This window comes from Nerophis ophidion, linkage group LG17 (assembly GCF_033978795.1).
Source record: "Nerophis ophidion isolate RoL-2023_Sa linkage group LG17, RoL_Noph_v1.0, whole genome shotgun sequence".
Lineage (NCBI taxonomy): Eukaryota > Metazoa > Chordata > Actinopteri > Syngnathiformes > Syngnathidae > Nerophis > Nerophis ophidion.
Window position 1 is genome coordinate 50792064 of NC_084627.1, and position 12076 is coordinate 50804139.

General features: G+C 38.2%; 1 protein-coding gene across 3 annotated transcripts in view; it reads right to left on the minus strand.

Annotated features, from left to right (window-relative positions):
- Nucleotides 1–12076, minus strand: part of LOC133536527 (ras-related protein Rab-27B-like) — a 115426-nt gene that overhangs the window by 11311 nt on the left and 92039 nt on the right. The window lies entirely within an intron of this gene.

Here is a 12076-nt window from a genome sequence, read left to right on the forward strand (position 1 = left end):
CAGGCCTGGATTCAGTGCTAAAGTAGTAATGAGAGGTGTCAGAGTCCTTTTCACTGAGGGCCACATGGCAGTTATGTGTGGCCCCATAGCGCCGCTTCTAACAGTCAATACTATTATTACACAATTGTTTTATGCATTTTATTACTAGATTTTTTTTTAAAAACTAAAATGTAAAAAAAATTTGGTAAATAGCAATAATTTCACCTCAAAATTTAGTGTATATTACTGTAAATGGAAAAACAGTACTGATGTTTTTATGGTAAAAAAAAAAAAAGGCAGCTCTGTTACCAAATGTTTTATGTAAAATTTACATTTGTTGTGTAAATAAAAAAAACTAAAAATTTACAAATGTTATGAGCTGAGCTGCCAGTTTGTTGTTTTTGATTTTTACAGCAAATCAACAACTGTAAATGTTTCAGTGTATTACTGTAAATACCTAAACGGCACCACAGTTTATTATAGTAAAAATAAGTACAGTTTTTTTTCATTTAGAGAAAAATGCTGTAAAAAACATAGCTAATTTCACAATTTTACCATGAAATCTATTGCTACTTTTACATTGCACAATTTGATGGATAACTTGCTGTGAAATCATTATTAATATTATTATTATTATTATTTTTATTAATAGTAGTAGTAGTATTTCTCTTTTTTTAAAAATGGTTTAAATGTTTGATAATATATTTTTGCATAATTAGACAATATTTAAGTTACCGGTAACATAATTTGAGATTACCTGGAGAAGATATATTTTTTGCTCCCAAAATAACAGAGAAAGAATAAATTCAGTAAGAAAACGTTAAACGTTGCTTTGAAATCATTATAATTACTATTAGCAGCAGTAGCAGTAGCAGTAGTAGTAGTATTTATATATAAAAAAAAATGGTTTGAATGTTTGATAATATATTTTTTTTTGCATAATTAGACAATATTTAAGTTAACATAATTTGCGATTACATGCGGTACATATACATTTTTTTCTCCCAAAATAAAAGAGAAAGAATGCATTTATAAAAAAATAAATGATAAATGGGTTGTACTTGTATGGCACTTTTCTACCTTCAAGGTACTCAAAGCACTTTGACACTACTTCCACATTCACACACACATTCACACACTGATGGAGGGAGCTGCCATGCAAGGCGCCAACCAGCACCCATCAGGAGCAAGGGTGAAGTGTCTTGCTCAGGACACAACGGACGTGACGAGGTTGGTACTAGGTGGGGATTGAACCAGGTAGGGCTGGGCGATAAAACAATAACAATATATCGCGATAGACATGTGATCAATATCGATAGAAAATGGGGTCGATAGAACGTTCGATAATTTCACTAAATTCTGTTAGAAAAAAATAGGGAGAAAGGCCAAGCCGGAACCGCACGGCATTCTGGGGGATGTAGGCAGAGGAAGGGCTTTGGCCTCTCGACCTATCACGCAGGGAATTCTGGGAAATGCTAACAGGAAAAACAAAAAAAAAGCAACAACGGCCAGCTGACGACGAGGAGAGAAAGGAAACGGGAATATGAGTGCGGCAGCACGAGAGGGAATTGTAAATAAAAAAGGAAACGTCACTTCACCAGTTTGGCAGTTTTTTGGATTTTTTAAGTCCGATAAGAATCAGAGTAATACTGTCTACAAACTTTGCAAAGTCGTGGTCCCGAACAAGTCTGGGAACACGACAAACTTCTTTTACCACCAGCGATGTTTACAATATTCTGTAAGACATGTTTCTTTCTGCTTGCTTAATGACCCTGTTCTTTATTTGCATATATTGTTACCAATGTGGCTTTAAAGCCTGAGTTGTACACTAATCTTTTCTTAATTACAATACGTTGCACATTTTGTTGGATTAAACATTTATTTAATGTCAATATTTGCACATCGACCAGTATTTTCATTTGTTTGACTGTTTTTCATAATGCTGACCTCGTTCTAAAGGGATTCAAATTCACACTTTTTCTCCTGGTCTTTATTTAGAATAAGTAGTGTTTTTTAATCAATAATTATTGATATCGACTGATATGAAACACTTATATCATGATACATTTTTTAGTCATATCGCCCAGCCTTAGAACCAGGGACCCTCGGGTTGCACACGGCCGATCTCCCAATGCCCCACGCCGTCCCATTAGTAAGAATTTAGTAAGAAACGTTACAGCACTTTATTGATACATATTATTCCCAGGCTTTTGAGGGCAAAATAAAATACAGTGGCGGGCCACATTTGGCCCCCGGGCCATGAGTTTGAGAGCAGTGGTCTAGTAAGTGATGCAGCGTCCTGATGGTCCGACGCTCTTTTGAAACTTGATTGCTGACTGTGACACGCCATAATAGTCCTAATAACACAGTAAAGTCTCACAGTGCCAGACTAGCAGGTAGCAACACTTCCTCATGATGCAAAGTTGCATTCAGGAACACTCAGAATTATGAGCATCAAACATTACAAAACAAGTGAGTGTTTTTTTGCATGTTCTGTACGGCTACAATAATTATGACAGTTTGTTGTAGATTGATGTTATTTATTTTTTGCATTTAATTTATACAATTTACATCTAAATTATCATTCAATTTGAAAATCACAAAATTCCATGAAAACAAAAAAAAAGCATTTTTAACAAAAATGTGCAGGATTTTTATTGTATAGGTACTGGTGCCATTTTTAAAAATACCGATTTGGTACTAGTATCGGTTCAAATGTAAGCCACAACCAGACTGAGTATTCAGCGGTGTTTTCCTTTTTGTGGGATTTGGTCTCTTCAGTTCACAAACTTTTACTAAATGTGTTAAAAGGAAAGGCCATGTAACACACTGGTAAAGACGCCCTGTGACAACTTTTTTGCAATATGTTGCTGCCATTAAATTCTAAGTTAATGATTTGCAACAACAAAAAAATTAAATGTCTCAGTTCCAACATGAAATATCTTGTCTTTGCAGTCGATTCAATTGAATAAAAGTTGAATAGGATTTGCCAATCATTGTATTCTGTTTTTATTTACCATTTACACAATGTGCCAACTTCACTGGTTTTGGGTTTTTGTACTGCCAGAATTAGACTTGGACTACAAAATGTTTTCTATGAAAGTTTAGCAAGATGTACTGCTGAGCACTTATTAGCCAACTAGCAACAATGACATGGATATTAATATGTCTGACTCCTTGCAATCAGCAATATTCATCCACCAGAACATTAAGAAACACATTATTTTGTCCATCCATTTGCGAGATGGGCTATGAAATGCATCCAAGTATAATTTAGTGGGACACCACTTGGGAATTTGAATGGTTTCCATGGCAATGGTAGAGTGTGAGGTGAAGTAATGGAGCCATAAGTCAGGATGCCTCATATTTTTATGAGTGGACTACATGGAGGACGTGTTCATCTCAACAGGACTGGAAACACAAAAGAAGCCTCAGGCAACATTCTCACCTTTGATTCCCACAGACGAGAAACTGTCACAGATTTACTCGGATTCAAACACTACACAACCTATCCCCACACCTGGGGATAGGTTGATTGGCAACACTAAATTGGCCCTAGTGTGTGAATGTGAGTGTGAATATTGTCTGTCTATCTGTGTTGGCCCTGCGATGAGGTGGCGACTTGTCCAGGGTGTACCCCGCCTTCCGCCCGATTGTAGCTGAGATAGGCGCCAGCGCCCCCCGCGACCCCGAAAGGGAATGAGCGGTAGAAAATGGATGGATGGATGGACAAACACTATAAAAGGGCATAGCGTGTGATTTACTAAGACTGTAAAGTGGTGCAGACCGCCTTATTTAAATTAGGATTTTGCCTGTACGTTATGGGACATCACCATTGAGATAATAATAATAATAATAATAGATTTTATTTGTAAAAAACACTTTACATTGGGCAAACAACCTCAAAGTGCCACAGTGTATTAAAAATAAATAAATAAATACATAAAATAATAATAATAGTAATAAGCTAGACACTGTTTTTACCGCAGGTGTGTCTTATCATGCTTCTTCCTACCTGTGACGTTTCACTCAGTTTTCAAACAAGCAGGAGACATGTACCACATTTTATGGGCATTTTAGAAGCAGTGCATCTACAAAACCCAAAACCAGTGAAGTTGGCACGTTGTGTAATTCGTAAATAAAAAATACAATGATTTGCAAATCCTTTTCAATTTACAGTATATTCAATTAAATAGACTGCAAAGACAAGATATTTAATGTTCCAACTGTGAAACTTGTTTTTTTTTTGGGAAATAATCATTAACTTAGAATATAATGGCAGCAACACATTGCACGGGGGCATTTTTACCAGTGTGTACATGGCCTTTCCTTTTAACAACACTCAGTAAACCTTTGGGAACTGAGGAGACCAATTTTTGAAGCTTTTCGGGTGGAATTATTTCCCATTCTTGCTTGATGTACAGCTTAAGTTGTTCAACAGTCCGGGGTCTCCTTTGTGGTATTTTAAGTTTCATATTGTGCCACACATTTTCAGTGGGAGACAGGTCTGGACTACAGGCAGGTCAGACTAGTTGTAGCACGCGGCTTGGCATCGTCTTGCTGAAATAAGCAGGGGCGTCCATAAGAACGTTGCTTGGATGACAACATATGTCGCTCCAAAACCTGTATGTACCTTTCAGCATTAATGGTGCCTTCACGGATGTGTAAGTTACCCATGCCTTGGGCACTAATACACCCCCATACCATCACACATGTGTAAGTTACCCATGTCTTGGGCACTAATACACCCCCATGCCATCACACATGTGTAAGTTACCCATGTCTTGGGCACTAATACACCCCCATACCATCAAGTTACCCATGCCTTGGGCACTAATACACCCCCATACCATCAAGTTACCCATGCCTTGGGCACTAATACACCCCCATACCATCACACATGTGTAAGTTACCCATGCCTTGGGCACTAATACACCCCCATACCATCACACATGTGTAAGTTACCCATGCCTTGGGCACTAATACACCCCCATACCATCACACATGCTGGCTTTTGAACTTTGTGCCTATAACAATCCGAATGGTTATTTTCCCCTTTGTTCCGGACGACACCACGTCCACAGTTTCCAAAAACAATTTGAAATGTGGACTCGTCAGACCACAAAACATTTTTACACTTTGCATCAGTACATCTTGGATGAGCTCAGGCCCGAGCGAAGCTAATGGCGTTTCTGGGTGTTGTTGATAAATGGCTTTTGCTTTACATTGTAGAGTTTTAACTTACACTTACAGATGTAGCGACCAACTGTAGTTACTGACAGTGGTTTTCTGAAGTGTTCCTGAGCCCATGTGGTGATATCCTTTACACACTGATGTCACTTTTTGATGCAGTACCACCTGAGGAATTGAAGGTAACGGGCATTCAATGTTGGTTTTCGGCCTTGCAGTAATTTCTCCAGATCCCTAAATTCATGGCAATAACTAATTGAGAAATTTTCTTAAACTGTTTGACAATTTGGTCCACATTTGTTTATAAAGTGGTGACCCTCACCCCATCCTTGTTTGTGAGTGAGTGAGCATTTCATGGGAGCTAATTTTGTACCCAATCATGGCACCCACCTGTTCCCAATTAGCCTGTTCACCTGTGGGATTTTCCAAATAGGTGTTTGATGAGCATTCCTCAACTTTCCCAGTCTTTTTTTCCACTTGTGCCAGCTTTTTTGAAACATGTTGCAGGCATACATTTTCAAATGAGCTAATATTTGCACAAAAACCCCAAAGGGAATAAGCGGTAGAAAATGGATGGATGGATGGAAAAAAGTTTTCGAGTTCGGACGTTAGGTATCTTGTCTTTGCAGTCGATTTAATTGAATATAAGTTGAAAAGGATTTGCGAATCATTGTATTCTGTTTTTATTTACCATTTACACAATGTGCCAACTGGTTTTAGGTTTTGTAGAATGAAATCACTTTTTATTTATTTTTGACAGCTGAAAAATCCTTGGAAAGGGGCTGCACTTAACCTGCTCAAAACGCAAAAAATTGCATACCTGAATTAGTATTTTCATGTAAAAAATATTTTAAGAATCCATATTCTATGTGGAAAAATTAACAACAGTAAAAAAGAAATACTTTTTTAAATTGATCAAAGTTAAAAAAAAATGTTGTCCTGTATTTAAGTTAAAGTTAAAGTAGTAATGACCGTCTAGGTGTAGTGAAATGATCCTCTGCATTTGACCCATCTCCTTTGATCCCCCCTGGGAGGTGAAGAGAGCAGTGAGCAGCAGTGGTGGCCACGCCTGCGAACATTTTTGGTGATTTAACCCCCAATTCCAACCCTAACCCTTTAGAGATTGATGTGGGTTTTTGATACAGTGCCGTCTGAGGGATGGAAGGTCACGGTTGGTTTCCGGCCATGCTGCTTACGTGGAGTGATTTCTCCAGATTCTCTGAACCTTTTGATGATATTATGGAGCGTAGATGTTGAAATCCCTAAATTTCTTGCAATTGCACTTTGAGAAAGGTTGTTCTTAAACTGTTTGACTATTTGCTCACACAGTTGTGGACAAAGGGGTGTACCTCGCCCCATCCTTTCTTGTGAAAGTGTTTTGGGAAGCTGTTTTTATAGCCAATCATGGCACCCACCTGTTCCCAATTAGCCTGCACACCTGTGGGATGTTCCAAATAAGTGTTTGATGAGCATTCCTCAACTTTATCTGTATTTATTGCCACCTTTCCCAACTTCTTTGTCACGTGTTGCTGGCATCAAATTCTAAAGTTAATGATTATTCTAAAAAAAAAATGTTTATGAGTTTGAACATGAAATATGTTGTCTTTGTAGCATATTCAACTGAATATGGCTTGAAAAGGATTTGCAAATCATTGTATTCTGTTTATATTTACATCTAACACCATTTCCCAACTCATATGGAAACGGGGTTTGTATTATATTTACAAAATGCAATAGTTGAAGTGATGTACATCAGTCAGAGTTACAGTACATGACATCCATGACAAGTTGGTGACAAACCATCCAAAAACAATGACTACAAATGTCATGGTGGCTAATGGAAACGCTCTGGCTTATCAACTGTCAAAAATGTCAGCTTTTCAGGAAAAATGCTTATCAAAATAACATTTCATGATGGTGACATTTTGACCATGCAACTAAATGCTTGTATCAGTTTAGCTCAGAGCTGGGAAAATATTTGGACTCGGGGACGACATTTGAGAGAAACTTATGTGTGTACTTCACATGTACACACTTAGCTGTAATAATCTGCTGTACAGTATGTGTGTTTGGTAGGGGTGTAAGGGTACGTGTATTTGTATTGAACCGTTTCGGTACGGGGGTTTCGGTTCAGTTCGGAGGTGAAGCGAACGACACGGACATATTAAGTAGCGGCGCACCTTGTTTTGTAAACAAAGCACACCCAGGCACCATCAATTGATTAAGGTGGACCCCGACTTAAACAAGTTGAAAAACTAACTCAGGTGTTACCATTTAGTGGTCAACTGTACAGAATATGTACTGAACTGTACAATCTACTAATACAAGTTTCAATCAATCCAAAAAACAACAACACACTGCATGCTAGCAACATCTAGGCTATGATAGACTGACCACACCTCCTCTTTTCACCGGACATGTCCTCTTTTGTGGGGCTGTCCGGGTGGAGTTTCTTAAATGCCTCAAATGTCCGGCATTTTAAGTTAGGGTTGCGTGTATTTTCAATGTACGTTCAGGGTTAAGAAGGGGTTAAACACAACAAAAAAAAGTGGTGCATGCAGCAAGATTGGTGAGGGAGAGACAGAGAGAGTGAGAGAGTTATGATAAACGCGCATGTGTCGCCAGGCTCTGCTTTTTAAACATAGATTTATCACTTTTTTTTTTTATTATGTATAGCAGGGGTGTCAAAAGTGTGCCCCGGAAGCCATTTGCGGCCCACAGCCCAACACATTCTAAAAATACTATTAAAATAAACTAAAACATAAACAACAGTGAAATAAAAAAGCTTCAAGGCTAAATATAATTTAGAAAAAGTTGCAACGTTGACTAATAAAACAAAGCTGTTTTTTTTCTTTCAAACTGTCATTGCTCAAAACATAATATTGAATCAAAATCAATGTTATTATGAATTATTGACCTATCTAAGGTTCCCATTACTTCACATCAAATATTCCACTAAGAACAATATTTTTGGTGGAAGATTTAGCAAAGTTGTTAAATAAATAATCAAAAAATGTATATTTTGTTGTTTTCTTACTGTACCGAGAAAGAACCGAACCGTGACCTCTGAACCGAGGGACGTACCGAACCGAAATGTTTGTGTACCGTTACACTCCTAGTGTTTCGGTCCCTTTTTTTTCCAGGAACACTAATACTAAAAGTCAAAATGTCCAATAGAATTCTAAAAACATTATGACAGACCACCCAAAAAACAGAAGGGAATTTTACAGTTTGGGACACCCAAAATGTACACTAAAATAAAGTAAGAGGGATTTACAATATTAACTATGAACAATAAAACACTGAATATTAACAACATATGAACGTCGCTCTTCTTGTACGTCTCAGACCAGCTCCTCCACAGAGGTGTGTTTTTTACAATCAAGCAAAACGCATGTAAAAAAAATAATTAAAAAATATGAATGCAAAGTGTACTAAACACCAACAATATGATATATTATCATTTTTATGTAGAAATTTGTTGAAAAATGTACTTCCGCATATGTTTCTGACACCAATGTTTCTGGCTGGCTGCTCTGAAAACAAACCCCGCCCACTCTGACTTGTTCCTGTCAAAAATGCTCTGAAGAAGATTACCGTAGTAACTCAAACAACAGCCAAAAGCGCAGACTTCAACCAATGAGATACTTTCTACAGTTCAGGACTTACAGTCTTTTAAAACCAACTCTGCACAACATAATGGCAGCGACACTTTTGATGTTAGAGGTCTAAAACAAATGATGTAGAACATACGTCGGGTCGGATTGAAAATCAATCAATCAATCAATCAATCAATCAATCAATCGGTCAATGTTTACTTGTATAGCCCTAAATCAAGAGTGTCTCAAAGGGGTGCACAAGCCACAACCACATCCTCGGCTCAGATTCCACATCAGGGCAAGGAAAAACTCAACCCAATGGGATGACAATGAGAAACTTTGGAGAGGACCGCAGATGTGGGGACAATGGACGTCTAGTGGATCTAGCATAATAGTGTGAGAGTCCAGTCCATAGTGGATCTAACATAATAGTGAGAGTCCAGTCCATAGTGGATCTAACATAATAGTGAGAGTCCAGTCCATAGTGGATCTAACATAATAGTGAGAGTCCAGTCCATAGTGGATCTAACATAATAGTGTGAGAGTCCAGTCCATAGTGGATCTAACATAATAGTGAGAGTCCAGTCCATAGTGGATCTAGCATAATATTGTGAGAGTCCAGTCCATAGTGGATCTAACATAATAGTGAGAGTCCAGTCCATAGTGGATCTAACATAATAGTGAGAGTCCAGTCCATAGTGGATCTAACATAATAGTGAGAGTCCAGTCCATAGTGGATCTAACATAATCGTGAGAGAGTCCAGTCCATAGTGGATCTAACATAATAGTGTGAGAGTCCAGTCCATAGTGGATCTAACATAATAGTGAGAGTCCACTCCATAGTGGATCTAACATAATAGTGAGAGTCCAGTCCATAGTGGATCTAACATAATAGTGTGAGAGTCCAGTCCATAGTGGATCTAACATAATAGTGAGAGTCCAGTCCATAGTGGATCTAACATAATAGTGAGAGTCCAGTCCATAGTGGATCTAACATAATAGTGAGAGTCCACTCCATAGTGGATCTAACATAATAGTGAGAGTCCAGTCCATAGTGGATCCAACATAATAGTGTGAGAGTCCAGTCCATAGTGGATCTAACATAATAGTGAGAGTCCAGTCCATAGTGGATCTAGCATAATATTGTGAGAGTCCAGTCCATAGTGGATCTAACATAATAGTGAGAGTCCAGTCCATAGTGGATCTAACATAATAGTGAGAGTCCAGTCCATAGTGGATCTAACATAATAGTGAGAGTCCAGTCCATAGTGGATCTAACATAATAGTGAGAGTCCAGTCCATAGTGGATCCAACATAATAGTGTGAGAGTCCAGTCCATAGTGGATCTAACATAATAGTGAGAGTCCAGTCCATAGTGGATCTAACATAATAGTGAGAGTCCAGTCCATAGTGGATCTAACATAATAGTGTGAGAGTCCAGTCCATAGTGGATCTAACATAATAGTGAGAGTCCAGTCCATAGTGGATCTAGCATAATATTGTGAGAGTCCAGTCCATAGTGGATCTAACATAATAGTGAGAGTCCAGTCCATAGTGGATGTAACATAATAGTGAGAGTCCAGTCCATAGTGGATCTAACATAATAGTGAGAGTCCAGTCCATAGTGGATCTAACATAATCGTGTGAGAGTCCAGTCCATAGTGGATCTAACATAATAGTGAGAGTCCACTCCATAGTGGATCTAACATAATAGTGAGAGTCCAGTCCATAGTGGATCAAACATAATAGTGTGAGAGTCCAGTCCATAGTGGATCTAACATAATAGTGAGAGTCCAGTCCATAGTGGATCTAACATAATAGTGAGAGTCCAGTCCATAGTGGATCTAACATAATACTGAAAGTCCAGTCCATAGTGGATCTAACATAATCAATCATGTGAGAGTCCAGTCCATAGTGGATCTAACATAATATTGTGAAAGTCCAGTCCATAGTGGATCTAACATAATAGTGAGAGTCCACTCCATAGTGGATCTAACATAATAGTGAGAGTCCAGTCCATAGTGGATCTAACATAATAGTGAGAGTCCAGTCCATAGTGGATCTAACATAATAGTGAGAGTCCAGTCCATAGTGGATCTAACATAATAGTGTGAGGGTCCAGTCCATAGTGGATCTAACATATTAGTGAGAGTCCAGTCCATAGTGGATCTAACATAATAGTGAGAGTCCAGTCCATAGTGGATCTAACATAATATTTTGAAAGTCCAGTCCATAGTGGATCTAACATAATAGTGAGAGTCCAGTCCATAGTGGATCTAACATAATAGTGAGAGTCCAGTCCATAGTGGATCTAACATAATAGTGAGAGTCCAGTCCATAGTGGATCTAACATAATAGTGTGAGAGTCCAGTCCATAGTGGATCTAACATAATAGTGAGAGTCCAGTCCATAGTGGATCTAGCATAATATTGTGAGAGTCCAGTCCATAGTGGATCTAACATAATAGTGAGAGTCCAGTCCATAGTGGATCTAACATAATAGTGAGAGTCCAGTCCATAGTGGATCTAACATAATAGTGAGAGTCCAGTCCATAGTGGATCTAACATAATCGTGTGAGAGTCCAGTCCATAGTGGATCTAACATAATAGTGAGAGTCCACTCCATAGTGGATCTAACATAATAGTGAGAGTCCAGTCCATAGTGGATCTAACATAATAATGTGAGAGTCCAGTCCATAGTGGATCTAACATAATAGTGAGAGTCCAGTCCATAGTGGATCTAACATAATAGTGAGAGTCCAGTCCATAGTGGATCTAACATAATACTGAAAGTCCAGTCCATAGTGGATCTAACATAATCAATCATGTGAGAGTCCAGTCCATAGTGGATCTAACATAATATTGTGAAAGTCCAGTCCATAGTGGATCTAACATAATAGTGAGAGTCCACTCCATAGTGGATCTAACATAATAGTGAGAGTCCAGTCCATAGTGGATCTAACATAATAGTGAGAGTCCAGTCCATAGTGGATCTAACATAATAGTGAGAGTCCAGTCCATAGTGGATCTAACATAATAGTGTGAGGGTCCAGTCCATAGTGGATCTAACATAATAGTGAGAGTCCAGTCCATAGTGGATCTAACATAATAGTGAGAGTCCAGTCCATAGTGGATCTAACATAATATTTTGAAAGTCCAGTCCATAGTGGATCTAACATAATAGTGAGAGTCCAGTCCATAGTGGATCTAACATAATAGTGAGAGTCCAGTCCATAGTGGATCTAACATAATATTTTGAAAGTCCAGTCCATAGTGGATCTAACATAATAGTGAGAGTCCAGTCCATAG